The sequence below is a fragment of the Marmota flaviventris genome, chromosome 16 (assembly GCF_047511675.1).
Source record: "Marmota flaviventris isolate mMarFla1 chromosome 16, mMarFla1.hap1, whole genome shotgun sequence".
Taxonomy (NCBI): domain Eukaryota; kingdom Metazoa; phylum Chordata; class Mammalia; order Rodentia; family Sciuridae; genus Marmota; species Marmota flaviventris.
The window spans coordinates 1,574,541-1,602,500 of NC_092513.1; positions in this window are offsets into that span (position 1 = coordinate 1,574,541).

The following is a 27,960-nucleotide window of genomic DNA, read 5'->3' on the forward strand; positions in this document are numbered from 1 at the left end:
ATATTTCCAAGGAATAAGCAATGAAATTTCTCTTTTCAATTTTGAAGAGAAAATCAGAATATAGCAATGTTCAAACCAAGCTGTTTTTTTTTTTCTGGATGCTTAATAAGCTCACACATACACAGTGTGTGTATTTTATGTGTGTGGCATATCCTTGGCATGTATATATAAATCTTGGATATATAAAACAGGAGCACTAAACATAATTTAAACGAGTGATGAGAACTTCATTTTCCCAACACAGCACATACAATCGCAGTCATGGCAAAACTCGTCACGCTGTCTCAAAATGATATGACTTAGTTTTGAATTGCTGTCCTTAAAATCTGACAATAGAAAACAAGTGCAAACATCCATCAACACAACCACAAAAGTTAAGGAGAAGTTAAGAACCAGTCACCGTTTGTTACTCCATAGTGCCCCCGCATGGAGTGAGATCTGAATATGATGCCACCGTTCAGACTCAGGAAGCGTCTGTGAATGACGCTCTGCAGACTTCAGGAGGACAGCAGAGAGGGACACCCAGTCTCTTCCCAGTGTGTCAAGTCCAAATGTCTCCTTGTGAAAATGGAGATGTCCCATTCCTAAGAGGATGAACACACTGTAGTAAAAACCAAACTGCCAAACTGCTTTACTCCATCAATAAAAAAGGAACCATTTGGTAAAAAGGATTCATTATACATTTTCTATTTAAATCGGTTTATAAGAAGCAGATGTTAAGCTTTCCTTGGTAAGGAAGAAAAAGGAGTTATAAATGAATTAAACTGATTTTTCAGGGATCTCTCATTCTACATTCTCAATGCATTTGTGTTCTTAATGATAATCTGAATATGCATTTAGATTATTAAATCAAATGCTTTTAGCAACTATTCTTTAAAACATCAGATGATAGGTTAAGAAATCTGCAAAATTAAATGCCATTTTTAAAAAACATAAATACAGGTAGGTTCCAAATCATGTTAACTAGAGAATTTCAGAATCAAAATCATCACGTAAGAGCATCAATGAAAAATGCAGCCTAGTCTTAAATTCTCCACTCTAATAAAGCATCTGTGATTTCAGATTTCATGATCTCTGTCAATTGGTTGTAAAGTATAAATTGCAATTCAAGCAAGTTTGAGAGCAGTTTCCTGTTCTGCAGAGGCGGTTGGTATAAATGGTGACAATGGTTAGCTTCTTCGCCTGGCTGGGAAGTGTCACATCTCAGGCCCTCCCTTGGCCAAGACCCCACACAGTTCACCACCTGTAAGGTGTTTTCCCTGGTAATCGTCTTGAAAAGAGCTTGAATGAAATGCTCCACCTGGACCTGGATGGTCTGTGTAGAAGCTTTCATGCTCAGACAAAGTGAGGAGCGGCTTGCAGGGAGAGAAGCCCAGGCGGGGGGGAGGAAAGCCGTGTCTCCAGGAAGCTTCCAGGGAACTAGGCTGGATGATCTACCCTCAGTTACCTAACTTCAACACTATTTTTTCCTTAGACTGCATTAATGAATCCAATAAATAAAGCATTGTATCACCCATCCGGAATAGACATTAATTTTAGAACAAAACATTAATCAATTTAAATTTATGTACTAATGCAGACACAATCAATTTCAACTTCTTATGACAATTAGCAAAGCTTTTGCTACATCCCTAAAACACACTGACCCATCAATTATGGTTTGCATCAAAGTAATGCTAATGACACCCCTTTGGTCCTCAGGCTGTCAGCAGCCCACCTGATTGGCCAACTCGAATGTAGCAGATCAATTAATATAAATTATACATGCACGGAAAGATGGGTTAATATCATAAGTTAATTTAATTAATTGTGTTTGATTAAATGAGGTACTTTCATTAGCCCACTTAGCCATGAACCACATATACATCATCATAACCCTTTTCCAAGCTCAGCCACCCAGACGCGGACCCGACACGGACAGCATATTCAAATCACCAGCTCAGCCACGCAAACCTCCCTGCATAATTAACAGCTAAACGAGCTGCAGTCACTTAAGCTGAAAAGAAAACTGTTCACATCAACCTCTCTGATACTGTTTAAATTGAAGATGTCATGGGTAAAACAAAGGTGAACAGACAATGGTAATTAAAAATTAAAAAGGACAAGGGGGATTCTCAACTAATGGAAGCAAAGTGGAAAGAGGGCCGAGGCCCTGCCTCGCTCAGACACGAAGCGTGTGGCTGTCAGGTCACCCTGAGCCTCATCCTTTCTGGGCTGTGCCAAACGGGGAGAGCCTGTGGGAATCGGGAAGCATGGAGCTCTGCCTGGATGGCAGAAGGGGGTGAACGCCCACGCCGCTCCATTAGCAGCAGATGAAGCTGCGGCACAAGGCTGGCCAGAGCCCTCTCGCCGTTGTCCGTGATGGGGTGGGCTGAGCGGGTGCCAAGTCCTGTCCAGTTCCCCAGGTCTGAGTGTCTGCTGCATTTTCGGGTGCATTTCCGACGTCAAAGGTCAGACAGTGTCCATCCAGCTTGGGGGCTCACCAAGCTTCTGAGGATGGTGTTCATTAAATGGATTTTCTTCCAGACAGCATGGCAGAGCCTTGACATGAGATATAGGGATGTCTGATGGAAGTTATTCATTCCTTCCTGGTTCGATGCACAACCTTCCAGGAATGGTTTTAATTCACACTGGTTCCCAAAGTATAGCAAAAAAAGAACTGCTGCAATTCAGACAGCACCCAGCCCGCACTGCAGCCCCCAGGGACAATTCCAGGCTCAGAGCCACAGGCTGCAGCCCTGGAGGGGAGGCAAGAGGCAGGTTGAGGTCACTTCACAGAGTCCCAAACATGGCACACGGGACTTCCTTTGAAACTCAGGCTGAGGTTATTTTTACATTTGATGCTCATGGTCTCAATTCCTTATTGCATTTTGGAATATTTAGCTACAGCTTTAATAGCAGAATAAACAGTGCCTTGACTGAGGGCCTGTGTGCCTTCTGCTCAGGAGCAACGTGTGCGAACAATGGCACGTTGCTGACACACATAAACGTGCAGACAGGAGTCCACTGCCCACCGAGGTATCCAATTACCGCCGCAGCCTGCGAGGCAGGACGAGCTCCAGCGAGGCAGGCAGGACAGGCTGCAGGGTCCTCTGTTTGGGCAGCTGCTTTCCGTGCCAGCTGAGGAGAGGTTCCTGTGTCTTCCTTTTACTCTGTGGCACTGGGATTGGACCCGGGGATGCTCGAACCCTGAGCTACATCCAGCCCTTTTTATTTATTTTGAAAGAGGCTCTCACCAAGTTGCTCCCAGATAGCACGTATAACAGGGGTGCTCCATTGCCCCAGCAGACGTCCTCTTTCCACATATGTAAATTGGAGCAGAAGTAAGTCTACACACATGGACGCCTGCACACGCATCGCATGGGAAGGGTGCTACACGTGTCCTGCAGGCCACAGCAGACAGCGCTTCCTCAGGCAGCCGGCAGAGTGGCAGAACCTGGTGCTCTTCTCCAGGACCGCCCTTTCCTGCCACTGAGAGGAGTGTCCAGCTGGCTGTCCTGGTCAGGTGTGGTCCAGCCGTCAAACTTCTGTATCCACTGCTGGCTGCTGCTTCAGTCAGCATCCCGAGTCGGGGGGCCGGGTCCTTCTGCCCCTGGGCTGCTGGAGGTTTAAGGAACCCCTCTATGTGAAGCGTTAAGGGCAATGCTCAGAGCACAGTCTGCCCCAGAACGACCTTGGCCCCACCATCAGGTCATGTCCTGCAGCGCTTCTCTCTCACTGTGGACACAACCGCCTTCATGTCCCTGGCAAATGTCTTCATGTCAGGTGCATCCTTAGGCATTCAAGTCCTCCTGGGCTTGAGACCCAGACACGTTCCCGCCTGGACCTGCGGGCTGCTGTGTGCTGGGGCGCGGGCTCCTGGGTTTCTCATTCTGGAGCCCAGGCCTGTTTCTCCCACCATGGCCATACTTAGAAGCCCAGTCCTCATCACACCAGATTCCATCCAGTGGCCCTAACTCACCGGTCATGTGGAAGGTGAGAGCCAGCAGCAGAGGAAAGGGGACCCCAGAGGTAGGGACACACAGTGGACAACTGCAGAGTGACCACCACAGGCAAATTGGTTTTTGATTAAAGACATCAAGGTACTCCTAGTAACTTGGCGTCTAGAGCCAGAACCAGGCTATGCCAGGCCTGCAGCAGACCCTCTGCCCTGCACAGGAGGGTCTCCATGTGGAAGGATGAGCCCGCACATGATGAATGGACAGAGACCAGCATCGTGTCTGGCTTTGCTGTCCTGGTTGGCTCCATGTCACGTCCCAGACTGAGAATCACGTGGAAATCTCACTCACAACCTCTCCCTCCCAGTAAGAATCTAATACACACAAATAAATCCTGGGAGAATAGCATTCTTTTTCAATGAGATGATTCAAATACGGGGTATTGCTATTAACAAACTGCTACTGAACTAAATCTTAAAGATTTAGGAAAACTAATTTGAGAGTAATTGTTCAATTTTTTAAAATGATAAAAATCATCAAGAATTAAAGTAAAATCATGCCCACAGGCTCTCTGTGGAAAGGCCGACTGAGTGTGTGGCACTCTCCGGGAGTTCACCCCCCATGCTCTACCTCGCTCCTTCCTTCTCGCCACTTCTCAGTGGCACTGGGCTGCTGTGACCTAGAAACATGGTCACTTCCATGATCCACAACCTGAGGGACTGTCCAACAGCCCAGAAAGCACTGTGTGTCCCTTTGCCCAGCATCAGGAATGATTTGAAAAGAGCAAGTGGAGTCATGACCGCTCACCTGGGCTTGCAGCTTACCCGCAGGGACGGAGCTGGTGAAGTCCATCTGCAAAGGGAAAGTGTTTCGCTGCATACAGGAGGGCGCTGTCTGAGGAGCACCCAGTACCCGGCCAGCAACCAGGAGCACAGGTTTCATACCGAGCAGGGGCAAGGAAGACAGCCAAACAAAGCCAAATAAAACTGCTCAGCTGCGGCTAGAAAGTGAGATTCTCCAATGCAGAGAGCTCAAGGTGTTCTGGGGAGCAAAGCTTTCCCTGATCTTGCCTCATAACAACAGTCATGCAGAGGATCCTGCCCTGCTGGGCATATGCAGCTGCAGCAAGGGACACTCAGGGCAGAGCTGGGGACGGGAAAAGAAAGAGGGTTGCAAGCCCAGTTGTCCTTAGAGAGTTGCTGTGCATCGGACGCGGGCACACCTCAATGTCCTGCAGAGTGCTGGTTACTTGATTTGCACAGGGACCCTGAGCCTTATGGAGTGGCCTGCAGGAGGCCTTTGGGCTGATGTCAGGTTGCCTGGACAGCTGAGGGCAGTGATGTGGGGAGACAGGTTGAGCTGTGCTCACAGTGTCCCAAGACTTCTCTGGGACCCTGCATGAGAGCTGGGGACTCTCCTGGGTTGAGAGGAGTGCGAATGTGGCAGTTGGAAGCCACCTCTCTTCAGCCCAGCACAAGGTCACCTGGAGCCCAAGGGCGCTTGAGGAACTGGCTTTCCATGCTTCTTCCCTCAGAAGAGATGCCACAAACCAGCAGCTAAGCCACCTTCAAAGCAAAACAGTACGGCAGGGCTTCCCAGGGCTTGATTTTCTATTCCTGCAGCAAGTGGATGACCAGGTCAGATTGGAAAGAACCCTTTCCTCACCTGTTGGCAAGTTATCCAAAGTCATTTTGTACCTCAGAGATTTAGAGGAATCTTAAGCTATTTAACCAGCATTTCTGGGTTAAACAGTGCCCTACTATTTCTTTCCTTTCCAGGAAACACAGGTCAGCTTGCCAACCCAGTGCTTTCTGCATGCAGTCTGGGAAAACAGGCCTGCAGGGGCACCTCGCATCTGTGCCTGGATCCAGAGGCCTCACGGATCCACAGAGCCCTGGGGTTGTCTGAGGGTGAGGTGGGCTGAGAAGGGCAGGGGAAATGCCGTTCCCCCCTCTGGCCTAGCATCACTCTGGATCCCAGCTCTGAGGACGTGGACATCACAGGGGGGCCAGTGGCCTGGATTCCTTCTGAGCTTTCTCCAATGGCCCTTCCTGCATAAGTCACAGTCACCCATGTCCTGTGTATTTAGGTAATGCTTTGTATGATATTTTTTTCTAAACTGACACCTCTGGAGACATTATATTTAGGAATAAATGGGGAGAATTACTTCTTTTTTTCGGGGGGGGGCAGGGATTGAACTCAGGGACACTCAACCACTGAGCCACATCCCTAGCACTGTTTTGTATTTTATTTACAGACAGGGTTTCACATAGTTGCTTAGAGCCTTGCTTTTTCTGAGGCTGGCTTTGAACCTGCGATCCTCCTGCAATGCCACTTGGGACTACAGGTGTGCGCCACCACGCTGGCTGGGAAGAATTACTTTTTAACATGAAAGCAATGATACTTCAGTAAAATTAAATACATAAAATTACGTGATTGATTGTAAAATCTCCCTTTCAAAGAAAATAGGTCTGACTCCTTTTTGTCGTAAGGCAGTGTGTGTGCGGTACTTATGTCCTCGCTTCGTGGTTCTGACGCGGTCCTCCAGTGCAACGTTGAACGGCTGTGGGAGCCGACGCTAGCCTCGACCTCGTGCTGAAGGCTTTTCTATGCAACATTTCGGAGTCAAAGGATAGAGCTTTTGCAAGTGGGTGGTAGATGCCCTTTAGTCAAGTGGCGTGGGGTCACAGGGCTCAGCACTGCTGGCCCGACACCACTGCATGGGGGAGGGAGCCAGGGACACGTGCCCCCTTACACACCAGGCCTGGAACGGCCAATCAGCAGGCTGAAAGGAGGGCGAGGGTGGAACCCTCCCACCCTGTCGGATGCTACCCAACCCGGGGAATGACGACGCCAGGGAGTTGTGCCAGGGAGTTGAGGACCCAGCCAGTAAAGGCCATCTCAACAAAGCCGGTGATGGCCAGGGAATTCAAAAGAAGAGGACCATGTACCGTTTTGTCTAAAAAGGCCATTAAAGGAGCCCAGAGAGCTGGTGGTTGGCCCTGCACCTTCTTCAGGGAGCCCCGTTCCTGGGGAAGCTTGAACACTGGCTACTTCTGAAATCGGAAGTCCCTCAGACTGGAACTCAGGAGTCTTGCTCCTTATTCCATCAGTGGTGTGGGACAAGTCATGTGGCCACGACCCTTTCAGCGTGCCCTGATCTTTGCCACATCTGCATAGCGTCCTCAGAAGCATGGTGGGTTGCCCCTCACTATGCTGACTCAGCCTCCCACCTGCCCTGAAGTGGCAGGAAGTCTTTGTGGCTAAGAGCTGCTGCCACAGGCATGATCCTCCACCACCCACATGGCCTGCAGGCCAGCAGAGGCACCTGCTCCCTGGTCACCTGTGCCTGATGCACAGCTGCCTGACCTCGGCTCTTCGCCAGGGCCTTTCTAAAGCTGCCCGAAAGCTCCGCGCTGGGCCTTGGCTGGCTGCGGGGAGAAGCTCATTGTTTGAATGTGTTTCTTCCAAGTTGTCGCTGTCTGTGCAGGTCAGGAACACCACAGGAATCACTGTGTGAGGTAGGATTGAGGAACAAACGTGCAGACCCCTCGGAGCAGCAGGCGTGTGGTTTTAGACCATCAGGGGTGGATGCCTGGAGATGCGGAAGGAGGTCGAGCAGAACCTGCAGGTGGTGGATGCAGTGGGGCAGGAACATGGAACAGGAGAGGACAAGAAGGGCAGTGCTGCTTCAAAACAGCAAAGACGGGAGCTCAAGACCTGCCGGAGGGAGGAGGGCGGGGACCCTGGCCCGGTGCGGCCAGCTTGCCGGAGGAGACCCAGTGCAGGAAGCCGGTGAAGGTGGCGGAGGTGAGGGGCTGGGACGGGCTTGGTAGTGAAACTTGGGAGGAACCCGCGGGGTGCAAGGGCAGTGCCACATGTCAGCCTTACAGATGCGGGAGAGAGGACAACACTCTAACAAAGGGTTTGGAACCTTAGAACGGAGCAGAGTGGACGGCCACTGGGGCTCATGCTGGGAAGCCCAGAGTGGGGGACAGTGGCAGGACACAACTCCAGCCCAGCATGGGTGTGTGGGATCAGCAGTGGTGTTCATCCCAAGGACCCTCGGCGGGACTCCACAGTGAGGCTGGTGACCTGGGGACAAGAGCCTGCTGGACAGAGGAGGAAGGCCCTTGGCAGAACAGGATCCGGCCTTCTGGGTGGGGCTGGCTTGTCAGGAGTCTGGGCGGCCACCTGAGCGTCCTCCTTGGCTTTGGCACAGCTCACGGAGCCCCAAGGCCAGATGCTCTCCAACTCCAGGGTGCCTCTTGTTTCTGCCATGTCCTGGGCTGCTCCTGGGACACATCCGGTCTGCAGGAGAAAGTCCTGCAGCCTTCAGACCTCTTCTCCCCCGCAGGGTGGGGCTTTCCCCACTGTCACTTCTGCTCCGTGGACGAGGTCGGCCCCTCCCGGCATTCTGCTACACAGACTCTCCTCTCCTTCACTTCCTGAATCTCTAAGGTGACACCACCTCTCACAGCTCACTGAGCCCACCGCGCCAGAGAGTCCTTTCACCTCCACTTTAAGATATAAAGCACATAATTCTTGAATGTTCTTATTCCTATAAAAAAAAAAGTGATGTTCGAAAACATTCTTTTGCTCCTGATTTTTGCACTATTTTAAGGACTCCCGATTGTTGTTACTTCTGGTTTCTGTGAATAGGAACAGATAAGGATCCATTGGTGCTGCTGCCAGCCATGGGCCAGGGAGAGGGGAGCGCTCGCCTCCTGCACCAGGCTCGGTGCTGGGGGTCCTGTGGTTGCCACTGGAGATGCCGCACAAGGCAGGCATTCCCCGGCAGGGTGGGGGCCTCAACGAGATGTCCCAACCCACAGTGCTTTTGTTAAGTCATGTATGACAAGACTCTCTTCTTCTAAGTCCTTCAACTGATGGGCACAGAGTTCTCTATCTTATTTTCCTATAGTCCTTTAAACAGCTGCAGGATATCATCTCTTTTACTCCTGATATTTATAAGTTTTGCACTTTCCTTTTTCATCACTACTGTAGCTGAAGTTTATCCGTCTTATTATTTCCCTGCAATAAGCGATCCCTGCTGTGAACTTCCTGGTCTTTGTTTTCTACTCATGGAACACTCTAGTCCATTGCGTTCTCCTGGATTTTCCTTCTCCTCCTCTTCCTCCTCCTCCTCCTTCTTCTTCATTTTGTTGGAATTTATTTATTTTTTAAAAGTTAACTTCCTCAAGATATATTATTAATTTTAATCCTGTTCTTTAAGGCATTTTAAAATATCATTTTTCTTTTAAAAGCTTCTATTTCTGCATCCTAAAATTTTTGATGTGCTGTATTTTCTGTTTTATTTAGTTATAAAATATGCTCTGATTCCTTGAGATTTCAATTGGATTTGTGGATTTCTTTGACAGTGTCTCAGATAATTTTCAAATAGTTGAGGATATTAAACACATTCTATTACTCTTAATTTCTAATATTACTTCATTATGCTTGGACTCTGTGTGACTTCAGTCCTTTTCAATTTGGTAAGACCTGCTTGATGGCACAGCACACAGTTTATGTTGGTGGATGTGCATTTAAAATAATATAGAAATTCTACTGCTGCGTAGAATGCTATAAATATCAACTAGGCCACGTCTGTTGGCAGTGATAACTCCAATATCCATAATGACTTTTCAGTGTGCTTATCTGTCTCAATAATCACGAAGACATGGAGTCAGAGTCTCCCGCCATGTTGGAGGCCTGCAGTTTTTTTCTTTAGTGGTGTGTCGCGTCAAATGCTTTAGCACCTGATGCTGTGTCCTTGCTGCTCTTGCTGATTGCTCCTTTATCTTATGCTCCTGCTCTTCTGGCCGATGAAGCAACTGCACCGGCTGGATCACATTTGGGTTTGTGTGATAAAAGCTGACCCATTCTGCTCGGGCGTTTGGTCTTCACATTTGAGGTGTGTTTCTTGTAGACAGCACATGGTTTTGTCTTGCTTTTTACCCCTTCTGAGAACTCTTCCTTTTTACAGAAGTGTCAAGTCCATTAACATTTAATGGGATTATTTAATGGGTTGGATTTAGACCTCAGAACTTGCTATTTGCCTTCTTTTGTTCCTTTGTCTCTGCACTTTCCCTACCCTCTCCTTGGTCCATCCCGTGGGTCCAGCACTCAGTATGTCCTGCTGTGGGCGGTGACTATGCTCTTCTCTCAGGTGCATCCAGACTCATCCGGATGAGCACTAAGTCCACGTGACACTGCTGACGTCTGAGTCTCCCTGGCCTCCCGCTGGCGAGGTATCCACCACGTGCTGATTTCTGGGCTCCCATTTCCCTTATCTCACCATGACATTGTTTTGATTCTGTGGGGAATTCTCTAAAGCATTTCTCATAGTGCAGGGCCTCCGGCAGCAAGTGCTCTAAGTTCTCGCTCATCTGAAAACATGGTGACTTGGACTTTAACTCCAGAAGGGTGTCCATGTGACAGTGTCTTCTACCTCTTCACTGTTTTCTCTTTCTGACAATATTCCCTGTGGTTGAAACTGGGCCCACTGGGAAGGTGTCGCCCTCTGTACGCCACGTCTTTGCCCTCAGCCATTCCACCTCTCCTGCCCCACTGCTGTCCCCTGGTCTGTGACGTGCTAAGGGTGGCCTTTCCCCCCATTTGCTGGCTCAGAGGTTTCTGGGTCTGAGTTCGTGTTTGATGGTCAGCTCCTGAGGTATCTCCCTCGGGCCCTGAGTCTTGCACCTTCCTGTGCCGTCTGGAGTCGGTGATGGCTGCAGGGAGGTGTACTCCTACTTTTGGGGGATGGCTCTTTCCTTTCTGGGATCCTTCCTCTAATTTCAGCAGGTCTGACATTCTTCAAACCCACTCTGCTCCTTTCCCTTGGACTCCTGAACTCTAGCCTCATGACTAGGAAACATGGCCTCCCAGGAAAAGACAGGAAAAGGGCACCTCTTTCCTGCGCTACTTGTCTTCGCTAAAATTCCCTTCTGCTTCTTCTGGCTTGGTAACTCTGGAGTTTCTTCAAATAATTTATCTTTAATTCAGGCTGGGACACCTGAATCCATTAGTTGATGATTGGCAGGGAAATTAATATGAGAGAAAACGAGAATTAGTGTCAGTTTGGAGAATCAGAAGTGATTTACACTGCACACTGGGTGACAGTGATGTGGACTCCCAGTGCCCAGAGCTTCAGGACCCGCCGCTGCTGTCCTGGCTGTGTGTGATGACCTCCCTCCACCTCCAGCTCAGGTATGAGGGACTTGGAGAGGACAGAAATGCAAAAGGGCAGTCGACATGTGATTAGGGTCTGTGGGCTTTGGTAGTTGTTTTATGTATTTTGTAGAAGATATTTTCTGCTAAAATTGGGATGAAAAATACTTGTGTGTGTGTGTGTGTGTGCAGGTGTGTGTAGGGGTGTGTCTGTGTGTGTGTGTGCAGGTGTGTGTAGGTGTGTTATTAAGTTTCCCTTTGCTGTCACTCATGAAAAATATTCCTAGGTCTATCAACACAGACTGATTAAAATTCAAGTTAAGTTACATTCACAATAATATAGACCACAGCAGCTCTGTGAGGTAGCCATAAATATTCCCATGGAAGCGATGAAAACATTGAGTCCTAGAAGGATGAACAAAGTCACCTATCGGTGCTGGAACTCTGAACCACAGTACTTCCAGTCTCTCCACAGGCTGGGACCCTGAATCCGAGACAGGACTTTTGACCCCTGCTCTCAAACTACTCTCTCCTTACATGTCACTGTTCCAGGTCCAGCTGTCTTTTAATAACCCATCCCAACACTGCCCTGTCTCCTTCCCTAGTCACTCAGTCGTTGGTGACTTTGTCATTATTAAACTTTACATTCTAACATAGAAATCAGAGAAATGGGGTTTTACAGAAACCGTGGGATAATGTAGAACAGAGGTTTGGGAGTTTCAGGCCATGAAAACGTCCCTGCTCTGCTCTGAGCAAGCACTCTTGAGTGAATGGTGTGAACTACCCATGGCACACGGTGTGTGGGGGGGGGAGTTTGTGGCTCTAGTGGCCTCCTTGCAAGACTGGGCACCACCCCGGTACAGACAAACACTGATGTGAAACACAGGTGACACCTGCAGCAATGATGGGGACAGGCACACCCAGGGTGTCATCTGCTGGGCTCCCCGCACCCTCCACTCCCCAGGCAACCACTCAGACCTTGTGGGGAGGTGAGGTTCAGAGGACTCTGCTGGGCTCAGTTTTCCCGACAGCAAGACCTCGAGACACCCCGCCAGGGTCTAGAGCCATCCCCTAGATCCCGACAACCACCACTCACATGCCCAGAGCAGCCCGAAGGGGCACAGCCAGCCGAGGCCCCTGCTCCTGGGTGGCATAGGGAGAACCCTGCCACCCCAGCCCTGCGGCTGCGGGGCAGAAGAGCAGACTCACAGCCCACAGGGGACCTCCCCCTAGGCTCCTTCCCAGGGCCGTCGCTGAGATCCCCTGCTCCTCTCTGTGCCTGGTATAGTGTTCCTCGTTTTTATTTCCCTATGTTTTGCTCTCAGATAACAATATTGATAACTGAATTAATATTCACTGCCAAATTTAAAAATCACAGGCAAAAATCTGAAGATATCTTTCCTAAACCCAATCTCCTCCTCTGCAAACACCTTTATAATTTTGGTTCTGTTTTTCCATAATTTTCACTGGAAAGCAAAATATATTCAAATATCTTATTTCCTCATTTTACATAAATGAGCTCCCACACAGGGCCTCTGAGTTCGTTTTCAAGAAGCTGTCCTTGTTGGTTGCTTCTGCTCTGTTGCCAGGTGCATGATGAAGGCCACATACCCGTGGGGCCTAACTCCCTTCATGAGTGCTACAAATCCATCCCTACGTCTAGCATTGTGTGATTTCTAACCAACATGCAGAGTGGTTCTTAACTTTCTCATTTATTATCATCACCCTTTGAGAATTCGAAGAAGTTGTTCTGTATGTGGACTTTCCAACATTCAGAATGTGCCTAAGCATGCAGACCAGACCGAGCCCACAGTTCTGGAGGTCTCTGGGCCAGTTGGAGACCCCAGATGCCACAGGTTGTAAACTTGGGCTCCAGCACACTTGATCTGCTACTTCTCCCAGACAGTGACACGTGCATTTTTAACAGCTACCTTTCCGTTTATAGTCACATTGATTCTGGAATCACAACTGTAAGAAACAAAAACTGCTTCCTACATATTCATGAACCATTCTCCTGGATATGAAAAAAAGCAGATTGAACATATGGACATCGGGGTTAAGTTTAACAAGTTGAAAACTCATTTGCTTCTTGAGGTAGAAAATCATTCAGTTGGCACTGAGCAACAATTGCTGCACATAGAGGGCATAAATATTTTATGAATAAAACTCAGTAATTTCAGCTTTGCCCAAAACAGATGCTAGATTTATGTGGTGCCACTCATGTCCCTCATAGGTGGGCCTGCTCGTGTGGTTCATATTCAATTCAGACACAGGCCTCTCAGAGTCACGTGCTCGAACTTAACTAATCTGCTCTCTTTACTAAAGCATGCATAATACATCTAAGTATTGCTAATTCAGCAGTGAAAAATAAATTACACTTTTAAGCCAAACAATTAACACTCCACTGTAAATGCTGCTTGCTGGAGCAAATAGATGGATAGTGAACACGCTGTTCTGATATCCACAATTCCTGCTGGATCCATCAATCGGGATTATATTAATATTTCCCTATAAACCTCCCAAACCACTTTATTAATTCATTTTCCTGAGATTGACCTAAATTAAAGGATGGTTTATGAGCTCCACACACCAGCAGCCATTCCTTCAGCATCTGCAGAAACCTCAGCACCACACAGAACGGCAGAATGGCTCGTGGTCGGAACTCCCCGGGAGAGGGCAGGGATTCTGAAGGGCGAGGAGGGTGGAGAGCCAGAGGGCTCCCGCCTTCCCAGAGCAGGTCTGACGAAGCCTCCGCTGTCCCCAGGACAAGGAGCTCTTCCTTTACACACTTGTAGAACCTTCTGCGACGTGGCCTCCTGCTTCCTCGCAGAGTGCTCCAGCCAGACTCCTCTCCAGGCCTTTCTCCACACCCCAGGGGGCAGACGGGCAGTGGCTGCCAGGGGCCCTGTCCTAAATCCGGGACCCAAGACACACCCCAGCACGTCCTTGAGGAAGCCCCCGTGGCCTGTCTCCCTCCTTCCACCCCCAGGGCAAGCACCTCTGCACACCTCTGTGGGTGACAGTCCTCCCCAGGCCCTTGGCACTGGTTGGCTCCTAAGGTCTGTTTACAGTCGGTGACTGTGTGCATAAGTATGTGCCTCAACTTCAGCTCAACCTTCAGCGCCCGCACTCGTGCCAGCTACCCAATTCTAAGCATTGAAGTGGGAGCAGCATGAAGGGAAATCGTACCTTGGCAGGTCCTTGCTCTAAGCAATCTGCCCTGTGTGTGGACTCGCAGTGCTGAGTGGGCTTCGGTGCAGAGCAGCAAAGCTGAGGGAGCATGTGAGATAAGTGCACCCAGGACACACGTGTCCATGAGCCTCCTCAGCTCTGCAAATTCCACTTTGCCTTAAAATAGATTTAAACTGCTAACACACACACACACACACACATTCGTTTGCTCAGTTTGGGCTTAGCCCTACAATAGCCGGCATTTTGGCCAGGAATAGCTGTTCCCCAAAGCAGGAATTCAAGTAGTGCATCCTGTCCTAACTCAGAGCCCTCCCGCCCGGTGTGGGAACGTGTGCACAGAGGGAGTGAGGAGCCGGGGTGCCTGGGTTCCAGCGTCCAGCAAGCTTGCTGGGGACATGAACAAGGACCAGCACCGCCCATCTCCAACTGCCTGGCCCTCACTGCCAACCAGTCTGCCTCTCAGTCCCCTCAGGCCCCCATGAGACTCACGTTAAAGAAGGACTCAGCAAAAGACACACCTAGGAACATGGATGGATACCAGAGACGCCAGTGCTCTGCCGAGGGGCCAGGTACTGTCCAAAGACTGGGATTCCATGAGGAGTGGTCAATCCTCAGGCAATGTGGTCTCCCACCTGGCACCATGAATGAGATCAGGCAGCTCAGTGAGGGCCAGCAGGGCTCCAGGGATGGACACTGGGCCAGCGGGAAGGGAGGCCCAGCAGCAAGAGGAGGCTATAGCAGATGCTTCTGGGGCTGCCCAAGCCGTCACAGCCAGACGGGGTGGAGCTGTCCCTGCAGAGAGCCTGCAGGGAGCCAGGAGGGCTCCTGCTTAGTGCAGTGAGCACACACCTTCAGATCACAAGTTCAAGGTCAGCCTCAGCCACTTGGTGAGACCCTGTCTCAAAATAAATAAAAAGGGCTGGAGATGCAGCTCAGAGGTAGAACACCCGCCCCTCACCCTAGCCCCTCAGGTCTAATGAACATAAATTTAGGGGATTAAATGGCAGGTCCGTTTCTCCTAGTGACACTACAGTGGCGAAAGATCGTGGGTGGCTGTGGCTGGTGCCTGGGAACCCTGTGGGAGCCGTCTTTGCTTCAGGTGTGGGCCCCAGGCAGCCCTGAGCTGGAGAGGGAGGAGCGGCCTGTTTCCAGGAAGGCTTGGCTCTCCCCCGAGGGAGGCTGACAGAGCTCCTCACCCACACCCTTCTCGGTCCTTCTGGAGATGTAGTCGTTGTGGTCTCGGGACGGTGAAGAGACTGCAGCCGCGAGGACAGTTACTGAACCAGATGCCACCAGGCTCCGACAGGAGAGCACCCCGGGGACACAGTGGGCGCCTTCCCTGTTATCCAGGAATTATCTGACGTTGGGCTTTTAGAGAATTTATCATAGTGTTGACTTGGCCACAACGTCATGATTTCATAAATTGAGTGACACTAGAGACATTGGTCACATGCGGGGAAAGACTGAGGGCTTAGGAACCAGGTGCTCCTGCATCTCTGGTTAGAGTGGGACATCTCCACCGAAGACCAGATCCCTTTAGAATACAGACGTGTGGGCTCAACCTGGTTTTGCTCTGAAATGAAAGATGCCCAGGAAGTCAAATGTAGTATCCATGCACAGTTGCAATGCTCTTACTCAAAATAGAGATTTAGGATGACCATTTTTTAAAATAGAAGAACCATAGATAGCTAAAGATAATTGAAGCCTTCAGTATTGATTTGATCAACTCGTTCCTTGCTAAAGGCGTCACCTCCTGTTGACAGCTCAGCCGTGGCATGAATATCCTTCAGGTCTGCCCCTCCTTATTTTCCTTTGCTGCTTTGCCCCAGAGGACCTGTTCTAAAAGTCACAGGGCATACAAAGAAGTAAAAACTTATGCAAATATTAGCTCAGATATCTTTAGAAATAAATCTGAATTCTCACAGCATATCCCCAAACCATAGCAATAGGGGCACTACTGTAATCAGGTTCTTGGGCCAAATAGAGCCCCTGTATTGCCCTTTGCAGGACCAGGACTTAATCAGAACTCTCAGAGCCAGGGCTGTGAATCCCTCCTTGTGCTGCAGGAGAAACTACACACCCCCAAGACAGCTCATGACATTGATAACAACGTGGCATTGAATGTACGTGTTCATCATGATAAGGACGTTTCTCTGCAACACTATACTGCAATTTTAGTATGCATATTTATTTGACCACTTTGAAATTATGTCGTTCACATTTTAAACATGAAGGAAATGAGTTTTTGAGAGAATAAATAATGATGCCCAGTGTCAGAGCCTGTCGGTAGGTTGAAGTGCTGCTGTGTCTGAATCATGGCTCGTCCTTAGGACACAGCTAGGCTGCTCCTAGTGCTGGGGTCTGACATCGGCATTCAGAGACGGATGGTACAAATGCCAGCCCATTGCTGGGTCATGTCTCCTGGTTCTTCTGAGTCTTGTGTCAACTATGATGGGGTGGCAACACCTGCAGGGTGGGGAAGCTTCTGAGATCTCTGGGGATGGGACTGCATTCCTGCGCTGAGCCGGGCCTGCGTGCAGAGGCGCACAGGGTGAAGCAGGCACAGCGGGCATGCCTACCAGGCGCTGGGCCTCTGCCTCACGGTGCCAGGACAGCACGACCGTCCTCACAGCGGTTTGTGCCACCCTTCCCGGGTCCTGCTGGTTTGCTGCTAATTCAGTCCCCAGTGAAACACACTGAAAGAGCAGAAATCCTGACCCTTTCTTACATTTATTCCTTTTTCTACTCTCAGATAAATAAATATCGCTGGGATTAAGTATGCAGAGACATGCTCCAGAAAGACCCCCAGGATGGTCGGTGTTTTGTTTCAGAGTGTGTGGGAAGAGAGATGGAGACAGAGAGACAGGCAGAGAGACACAACCAGAGACAGACACCTGTGTGAACAAAAGAGGAGCTGGATAAGAGCTAGGACTTCCGACATAGAAACTCCTCTTATATTCCATTTTAAAGGTTGTGTTCTTTTACAACAAATGTTGCCAAAGCTATGTTTTTTCTTGCATATATTCTGAGTGTTGTATTACCTTTTTATAATTTTGTCCTAACTGGTGGCTTGCAACCCTTCTCCCATCCCCAGTGGGACATTCTGGTTGACTGTGACAGGATCACTTGATGAACAAAGTTTACCTCTTGCAAGAGCCAAGCCCTTAATAATCAAAAGGATTCTGAAGGAAAGTGGCAGGTTGCTCTCAGAGGCAAGTCCTGGTGCTGCTCTCTGCAGGAGGACACTGGGCCCTGGGCAGTCAGCACCATGCAGAGTGCCAAGCCTTCTTCTGGCATCTTGATCTACCCGCCTCCCCTCCAGCCCCAGTCCCCATCTGGACCCGCTCTGCCGTACAGTTGAGCAATATGGAGAGACGGACGTAGCAGGTCAGGTTCCCGCCTTTGAGTCCTCCTACAGGGTGGCTTCCCTGTGTGCACTGCCACTGTCCGCCTGCCCTCTTGCTGGCTTCCCCTCTCTGTACAGCTACCCTCCCTGCCTGCACCTGAGCGCTGGGCCATCTATCAGCTGCCTTCCCTCTGTAGTGTGTCCTGACACTGACCTCTTGTCCTCCAGCAGGACAAGGGCTGTTGTCCACGTGTGTTTATTTATTCATTTATTTTTTAAATTATTGCCATTTTCCTGAGACTCAGCAAAATCCCTGACACACAGGATTGGGGAGTGTCCTGCCTCCAGTTTTCAGATCTGAGAAGCCAGTCAACGTTGCCTGGCTGAAGGCCTTTGTTCCAGTCTGTCTTCTGATATTGACATCAGAAAGAAAGATCAACTTCTGTGCTCACCCTGTCTTTTGGAGGTAGCAATTTTGTATGTGGTCTTAAAAATCAAACACACATAGCAACCGATTCAGTAATGTAAATACCAAGTCATAAAAATGCTTTTAAAGGGGGAAAAAAGGAAAAAGTCTCCTATTATTGTGTATGTGTTTGTGCAATAAATTACACAATGCAAATCAGGACCAATTAAAACTCTCCAATTATATCACACACTATGTGCACATGTACCCGTGTGTTTTCACACATAGTTATATGACATGCAGAAAAAGTGTACTGAAACCCAGAACATCTACTTCAAAGCAACACTTGAGATTGCCAGTCTCTGTCAGTATGTTTTCACGTGGGTGGCTTCTGGGTGTGCTTAATCCAAGAAGAGTGAGGTGTCCTAGGAGTGAAGGGATCAGGCTTGGTCTCGAGATGCGTAAGTGATATCTCTGCTCACGCGTTTCCACTAGAATACTCACCAAGGGGAAAGGGGGCTGGAAATGGAAGGGGAAACCCTGACTGAACCCGTCTCTTCACTCCCCGTCTTAATGCGGACGAGCACTTCACTTTATCCCTGTGCAGCAGAGATGGCACCCAGGGCCTCCGCCTCTGGCCAAGGGCTCCATCCCTGAGCTGAATCCTCAGCCCCCAACCTGCCCCTTGAAACCCACATTGACCAAAGCTTCATCAATCATCTCCATAGATTCTCATTATTTCATTTCAACACTTTTCTCTGTTTGGGGAGCACCGTCAGCACCAGGATGGCCGTGATGGCCCCTGCAGCAGGAGGGACAATAGCTTTCCTGACACGGCCAGGCCACAGAACCGGCACTTGAACTCAGGGTCGTGCCATCTGGGGTTGGCGGGAGACCCGAGCGGGTTTTGCCTCTCAGACCTGGTGGCAAAGGGGTGAAGGCTGCTGACTGTAAGGAGCCCAGCGTCAGCCTCGAGCTCAGGTGGACCTCCAGGCCTGTGCGTGGTCCTCCTCAGGGTGGCAGGTAATCCCCCCACCCCCACCTATTTAGGTACTGCTTAGAAAGTACCAGATTGGTGTGCACACATTTGTACACTTTTCAAGAGTGTTCACCATAGGTGTGGCCATATGAGACGCTTATTCTGAAAGCAGACAGAAGGAGAGTCCTGAAACATGGTATAGAGTTAAAGGCGGGAAGTTCTGGGCCAAACCCAATTCTCTGGGCAGCCCCTGACCCGGTTCTTTGTCTGGAGGGAGGTGGCCGTCTTTGACTTGGCTTTTACCTGCACCTGTTGGTGCCTGTGCCTCGCTGACCTCGATAGCTCCAGGTCCGGGTGGACGAGGCAGAGGAGGCCCAGGAGCTCAGCACCACGCTGTCCTGGCCCTGAGTTCCTGCACAGTGCACCCTGCTCCTGCAACCAGAAATCTCGCACATTTGTCCTAAAATGTAGATGAAAAAAACCCAGCAATCCCAAATCTAAAAGATCTAAATCCCTCTGAAAACCTTGTCATGGTTGGAAAGGAACAGGATAAAGAATATGTTCACAAGTGCCATCCCACACCAGGGGCTGGGACCCTCGCTGCCTTCCCACAGATCCTCTTACCCCTGTGTTCTCTACTCTCTCTGTCAGGACACTGGCTGGTGTCTGGCTCAGGACCTCCTCCAAAGTTAGAATCCCAGGAAGACAGCTGAGAAGAATCAGCCACAGAACAGTCCAAAAAGGCTTTATGTGATTCCCCAGATCTCAGACACACCACTCCCACTGAGAGTAATGTCCTGCAAACAGTTATGGCATCCAGGTTGGTAAGTTCATGGAAGGACAACCTGCATTTGTGTCTGCTTTTATACAGGAGAAAAATATGTAATCAAATTGAGTATCAACACTAAGTGGAGATCACTGGGTATAGGAGACCTGGCCGCAGCCTCCCGTGTGGCTCACAGTGGTGCCTTTGGTAAGGTGCAGGCCTCTCCTCCTCTCATCAGCTGTGACTGATGAGCAGGAAACAGCAGCAAGAAGACCCCGCTGCAGCGGGTGCATCTCCATCAGGCAAATGAGCAGCTGCAAATCACTCATCCTGCAGACTCCACAGCGCCTGCGTGCCTGGGTCAGAGTTACGACCGGCTCGAGTTTGGGAAGCACTTTTGCAAGTTGGCGTCTGTGGGATCATTGGCGAATTTGATTTTTCAGCTTTTCCTAATGACAAATCCCTGAGTTGAAAGCAAAAAGGCAAATAACTGATTATAAGTGCAATGAAAGTCTCTTGAATTTACATATACATTTACTTGTACCCTGTCACATTTTCTTAACCTCTAAACCTCCACACAACATATAAATGAACTTGTCTGGAATTGTTTTTTTCCCCCAAATTGCAGCCTGTATTTCTGTAGCACTGATGCAATTATGCCACCTCAATTGCCTTGCGGTGGAAAAAAAAAGCACAAAGCAAAACTTTGTGTATCAAGAAAATAAAGCCTAGAAAATTGCCTGTGACACACAGCACCACAAAGACAGCTACGCTTCCCCAGAAAGTGGACGGAATAAAAGTAGACAGTTTCTATTAACAATAACAAGACAAAATACAGAGGCCCTTTATCTCTTAAAATGTAAATTTATACAAGGATTCATGCTGCCCTGCTGTAAATATCAAATACCCCTTAAGACCATAGAACAAGAATGAATTGATTTTCCTCCTAGCCTCCGCCATCTGCAGATTCTCATAGCTTGGCATTATATCAATGCTAAATTAAAAATCCTACACTCTAAAACCATACGGGAGATTTGTGAGGTTCAAGCTGTTTATTCTTTAAATTATATGATTGATTTTCTATGTTCATATCTACTCTATCTGAATCATTTTTCAAGTTTATTCAATTGATTTCCTAGTGTTATGTGTTGCTCCCTCAATAACCTTTCTTTAGTGCGTATCAGCTTTATATCTCTTCTCATTTACATTTATAGGCCGGGAGCAGCTGAAAGTATATTGATTTTCTTCAAGCACTTTGGTATACAATCCCTGGTTATTTGTGATGAATGCTCCTTCTCATTTATGGTATTAAAGTCTTGAGAGGAAACCTAATTCGATTTGCATTCATTTGGGTCATCTGCCCTTCAGAGATACATGGGAGTGGAAGCCAACGGTGACAAAATTCATAATTTAGCGCTGCCCAAGCCGGCCGCGAAGCTGGGTAAGGAGCGCCCTTCAGCTGGCCGCCTCCTCCACGCCCACTTATTTTATTTCATGATTTTCATTAACAGCCTCCGGTCGGTTTCTGTGTCTCAGTCACTGAACTCCCTCAGTAAGGCAGCTACAGCTGCTCTCTGTCCCTAGATGTGACACCGTGTCTGTCACTGGACGGTCGGCATGGACTGTAGGGTGATTATAAATCGGTAACTAGATGATTCCTCTTTACAAATCATTCAGAGCCTCACTCTTCCCTTCACCTAAAAAGAAAGGAGAGGATGAAAGGGGAAGGAAAGAAAGCCACAGATAAATAAGACACTCTGGTGCTGTGAGCTTAAAGGTTAAACGTGGATTATTCCGTATTTGCCCTGCAAATCGGTTTCTTAGAACGCCCGGCTGAGTCCCACAGGCTAGCTGCTGTCTGTGTACACAGCGCGTCTGTTAGGCTGGGGCAGCCTCATCCTGCGCCTTTGGTGGCCCTGTGTCACAGACAGGCACATGGCCCGGCCACTGTGCACTGCGAGCTGGGTCCCATTTTACACGCACACCTGGAGTCCGGCTGGAAACAGATTGGTGGGCCAGCCCTCACCTCGCCCGAGGAGCTAAAATGTGCATATTTGGTTTTTATTAGTGACACGCTATCTGTGGAGTTTCTGGCTGCATTTGTTCATCTTTGAAAGAAAATGAATCAATTTTATATTTATCTCTCAATAAAACTAAACAGTCGATGGGAGCAAGCCTTCTTCACTTGAAAGCCACCCATTTCTTTTTGTATCAGTCAAAAAATGTCCCTTTCAAAGCGCAAAATGTGTCCGTTGTCAATTAGAAATGAACGCCCGACTTTTAAGAGGGCTCTGTTTGTTTTAATGGATTTCCCATTTTGGTACTAAAGAGCTGTCTGAGACCTTGATTTTCATTTAAATGTGTAAAAGGGAATGCACAATTTCCAGATAAAATCTGGCTATCTCTCTGATACACTCTGTAGGAAATGGAAGAATTCTTAAAATTTAATTTTTAAAAATTTACGTGACCTCCTCCCTCTAAAAAGGATTTAAATGTTAGAGTTGAAAGTACAAGCAATTGGAGTGGGACTATTAGGACAGACAAAGAAAGCTGGACTGAACCTTGAAGATGGTCTAATTAGAATGGGATTGGAAATGCCCATGAGAAGGGGAGGGACCTTCAGCCCCTGTGCTTGAGGCACTCAGCCCACCAGCCTTGGGGCCCTTCCTTTGTGGGTTCTTAAATCCTAACATCAACAGGGCAGCATAGCCCTAAGCCGTCCGCCTGCAGGCAGAGAGGGCTGGCCCCAGGAACTCAGGCTGGGCCGGGCAGGAGGCAGCTTCACTTGGTGGGTAGACCCCTGGCTGGGCTCGGTGTCCTGTGCAGGTCCCAGGAGGGCTGGCGGACAGCGGGGGATGTGCTGGGGAGGCGGCTCAGCCTAACAGACCTGTCAGCTCCCTTCCTTGCTCAGTTTCTCCTCCTAGTTGCATTTCTTCAGTGAAGACTTCAGCCTGGATTTGGGGTCCTTTTCCTCCCAGCACTGTGTGACCCCAGGAGCAGGTCACAGGAGCACATTTTGTCTATGGCCCCCCACTCACCTAGGTGCTCCCTTTCCTGGCCTGCACACCTGCTGGTCACTGGCCGCCGGTGGGAGCCCTTCCAGAGCTCCGAGGAGGACCCTGCAGACCGGCACCAGGTGCACAGTACGCGTCAGCTCTGTGCCCACTGCCGGGCTCGCCCTCCGTGGCGTGAATCACCTCTACTCACTCTGCCTCACTGCGGGCTGGAGATAGTAGTGTGGGGGAGACAAGGAGAGACCCACACCTGTCCTAGGGTGTGTCACACTCCAGCAGCCTAAGCATTCTGGGAGAAAATAGGAGCCCCCCCCTCAGGAAGTGCTGTGGGTTCTCCTCCTCAGATCCCAGGTCTTCCTGGGACCCACCTTCGCCACCCTACGCCCGGCTTCCTTGCCCTCTTGGAGCCTGCCAACCTCGTCCTCCCCAGGGGTTATGTCCCCCGCCCCATCAGGACCTCCGTCACCTTCTCTTTGCTCCCCCACCCCCCAGAGCCGTGTGCGGCAGGGCCAGGGACGCCCTATGGCAGACAGGACCACCGATCCTGTCCAGCTCCCGGGCGGCCTTGTTCTTGGTGAGGACGTGTTTCATGCTCGACAGTGGTTTTCCCTGTGAGGGGACAGCAGGAGCTGGAGGGAGTGACTGTCCTCTGGAGGCCAACCCCACGTAGGGGACGTGCACTGCAGACCCTCCCCTCCTGCAGGAGGGGCTGTGTTCAAGATCAGTGGCCCCCAGGTGGGAGCGGGGGCTTGATTGAGTCATAGCACACAGCGGGGGGTCGCACACTGTGGCCATCTGTGGAGTCCTCAGGAGAGAGGGTTCCATGCACAGGTCCCCCTCCAAGTCAGTCTCCTCCTGGTGCCCAGGCTGGGCAGCCTCCGGGGCCTTTTGCGTGAGCACATCCCGTGTCACACATGGGACAGTTTCACAGGGCCATGTCGTTGCACGTGCTCAATCTACATCATGTCTGTTCCTATCGGTTCCTTGTGGGAGAAAAAGACCCACTTGGAAAAGCCCAGGGTGTCAGCCTTCCGCCCTCTGCCCTGCTCTCTGTATCTAGCTCAGCAGTGGCACCACCTCTGCCAGGCATGATGACGGACCCGGAAGTCACCCTTGAGCATCCCTCCTCCATCACCGAACCCTCAGCCAGGGCCGAGCTCCTACCCGCTAGTCTTCCCGGTTCTTCCTGGGGCAGCCTCTACCCTCGTGTGCCCGAGTTACCAACGTAGGTTGGGACCATGGCATCTCTTATCTAAGTCTGATGAAATGCCATGTTCACACAGCTCCAGGAAAAAAAAAATCACTCCTGATTTTCCTCCTGAGTCAAAGAGCTCCTCCCACACCTAGAGTTCGCTTGGCTAATCTCAGGGCCCAGTTCTATCCACACTTCTCCCTCAGGGGACTTTTCCCATGCTGGGGCCTGGCCTCTAGCCTGGGCTCCACCCCAAAAGGCCAGCACCCTTGGTGCTCAGCATCTTCCCAGGCTGAGCTGAAAGGATCCATTCCAAGCCCGTCCCAACCTCTCCCCAACATGTCCCACTCAGGAAGGTGGCACCTGTACCAGGCTCACACCTGGTACCACAGAAGCATCCTGGGCCTCCCACCTTGGCCACATCCATCCACAGCTCCCATGAGTGCCTAGACACAGTGCATTTAAGGTGCTCCTGCCGGCAGTACCCCTCCCAGACCACCTGTGGCCTGTGGGCGCCCTCGCAGTGGCCCCCCAGGTCTGCCCCAGCACATTCTCCACACAACAGCCAACAGAACAACATAACGTGGAAATCAGATGACCTTCTTTCTCTCCTCAGAACTCCCCAGTGCTGGTCTTCTCTTGCAGAATACAATTCGTACTTAGGTGTTCTGGAAGATGGCCGCTGGGCCCCATAGGTTTAACCTCTCCAAATCTGCCAGTACTCAGCCAGAGCGGCTGGGTGTGGCGAGACGGAGAAGCAGCCCTGAGCCCAACATCGACAACACAACCAGGCAGCGCGACTGTGGACTCAGCGTGGAGGGGCGTGCAAGGCCAGCAGCTGCAGCACCCGCCCGGCATCCCGCGTCTGTCTAGGAGGCACAGAGGACATGGCTTAGCACTGGGCAGGCAAATTAGCCAAGGCGAGCTTATCGGACATCACAGCAGGAGAGTGGAGAGCAGCCACGGAGCTGGAGGTCTGCAGAGGCCCCGGAACCAGACCACATGGGCTTTTAACTCGCAGTCAAATACCCAGTGGGACAGACACTATGCTGAGGAGACCTTTCTGGGGGGAGGCCACAAATGCAGTGAGACAGGAAAATTGGAAAAAATAAAGGAAAGGTTCAAAGAAAGTTGAGGGGGAGCAAGAGGCATCAGAAAGCCATTGTCACAACCCCAGTGCTCAGTGGAGGGACCTCTGAAGTTCAAAGAGACACTCCAACCCACACCTGTGCTGAATGTTCTGGCAAACCAGCTTCCCGTGGGAATACACAACCAAAACACCAGTCGGATTCCACGCCAAGCCATCAGGAGGAACAGGATCAACCCAAAATAACCCTCGTACAGATAGTGAACACAGGACGGGAAAGTGTCTCAAGTGCATTTATGAACATATGGCCTATTATTTCAAAATTAGTTGAAAACAGTAAGAAAGTAGTTCAAGGTGTGGGTGAGCAACAGAACTGGGATCACACAACTGACATGACAGAAAGAAACTCAGAAACCAGGCGAGAAAACAGACAGAACTTAGCGAAAAATAATGCCTCTTGTGACTCTTAACACAGAACTAACATGAACACAAGAGCAATAAATCTCATGAGAACAGAGAGTAAAAAATGAAAAAAAAAATCAAGACAGAGAGAGAGAGAGAGAGACTGAAGAAAGACAAGAAGGACCCAACACGGTGTCATAGGAGCCCGAGGTGAAGGCACGGAAACGAAGGGACAACAGATCCCAGCATCTGTGATTCAAGAAAACTGGGCAGGGTGGTGGGCAGAACGCCCTGAATGTGCCACATCCTCATCCTGGAACCTGTAAACGTGTCCCCTTGCATGACAACAGGGAGTGTGCAGGTGGGATTAAGTCAAGGATCCCAGGCTGGGGACTTTCCCCAGGTTGTCCGGGTGGCCTTGACACTCATGGCCCTCTTTCTAAGAGGGAGGCAGGGTCAGCTGCAGAGACAGAGTGAGGGTGGAACACAGGGCGGAGAGGGACGGAGTTGCTGCCCTGCTCCTGTGAAAAGGGAGAGGCCAGGACCCAGCCAGGCAGGTGGCTCTGGAGCCAGAGGAGGCCTGGGGCAGATCCTCCCAGAACCTCCAAAGAAGGAGTTCAGCCCCGAGGACATATTCTATGTGTCTGATCTCCAAAACCATGGGATGACTTTTGCATTATAACCTTGGAGTGATTTGTTATTGCAGCCATCGGAAACTATGCAGTCACCACCCCATTGATCCCTTGAAAGCCAGCCAATGAAAGGTAGGCCTCAAGCAGGTCTCGGACTCTGCCTGTGTGCGTGGTGGTGCTGACTGTCCAGACTAGCTGCTCGGCATGCAGAAGACTCCACATAACCACCAGGGCCACTGCCCGTGTCTCCAGCTCCTGGGTCTTCATCATCCTGTCTGAAACCCGCAGGAAATGCTTCCACTCTCGCGTCCAGTAGTGTGCAGTTCCCCCTGTGACCACGCCTTCAGGAACTGCCCTGAGGACCCGCTGAGCCCTGCCCTGGGCTGAGGCAGGGGGACTCCCTTCTTTTTCCTCTCTCCTCTAGGAAGCCGCCTTCCAGGGACCCAGCTAGTTGTCTCATGGCGCCTTCTGGGTGTAAGTGCCTGTCCCTGCTGCTCCTCCAGCTTCTGCACTGATGTGCCTGGTCCAGGTCTTGGCATGAGTAGGAGTTGGAGGGCGAACTAGGGATGGAGGGAAGAGCAGCATGTCAGTTCACAAGCGGCTGGCTGGACCATAACATGCCTCCTCTCACACCTTAGAGGCTGGAGTCTGGGGTCGGTCGGGGAGCCAGGTGGTTGGGCTCTGGTGCGGACCTGTTCCTGTCTTACGATGGCTTCTCACTATGTGCTCTCATGATGCAGACCTGGGGCCAGCTCCCTGGTGACCCTTATTCAGAGCACTAGTCCCATCCTCATGACCCCACCTGATCACCTCCCACAACACCACCACCTTGAGGGTTAGGGGTTCAATATGGGAACTCAAGGGGACAGATGCAGCCCATAGTAAAGAACAGAGTGAACTGCCCGTCGCTCTGCAAATTCAGACCTCAGATACCCCCTCACTCAACTCGCAGAACACGGAGGGCTTGTCTCCACACAGGGGCAGGGCCTGGGTCTGGGGCAGGAGCAACGTGGGCCCTCAGCCGCGCCTCGTGCAGGGCTGGAGCGCACCCTCATCTCCTTGGTCCCAGGTTGCTGTCTTCTGACCATCACTGCGACCTCTGAGCATGCACTGGGACTCCACTGCCATCTTCACTGTTACTGGATTTCCAGCAGTTCCTGAAGACTGAGCGAACTGAGGCCCGGTTGCCGTGTATCCAGGGTGCTCCTTATTAGAGTGAGGTCGGAGTCTACTGTTCGTCAAACCAAGAGCATTTGTTAATATCATCTTCTAAATTACTGTTCTGTAGACACTGATTTTTCTGTATCTTTTTCGTGGACACAAATGCTATTGAGAGCATATTGGTTCTGTAAAAGGTAAAATCCACACTTGTTTTTATCGGGCTGACCACAAATCTAAGATCCTTTCATAACACTCAGAAGCTGACTTCTTTCCATGATTCTGCATGATTAGGTCATCCAAATTGGCACATGAGTTGGCATGTACTGTAAGTAAAAGTTAATGACTTATTTGATATATTTTATTCATGCTAAATGGCATTCTCAAATAAAAAAAAAAATCAAACCTGGCCTCTTCACTTTTATTTGCAACATTAGCAAATATTAACTGAGTTGCTACTATGCCCCTCCTGGCACTTCTTGTTGATAGACAGACCTATAGCGTCACAGCTCCAAACCCTGAGTAGACTTTATTTTCTTTTAAAAGAAAAGTTCATGGCAAAGATGATCTGGCTAGATTTTCATGACTGAAAGGACACTCCTTAGACTATGAGAAATGCACTTTATGTGTACACAGCGATCCTTCAGCAATCTTGGGATTGGTTTGGGGACCCCTAGA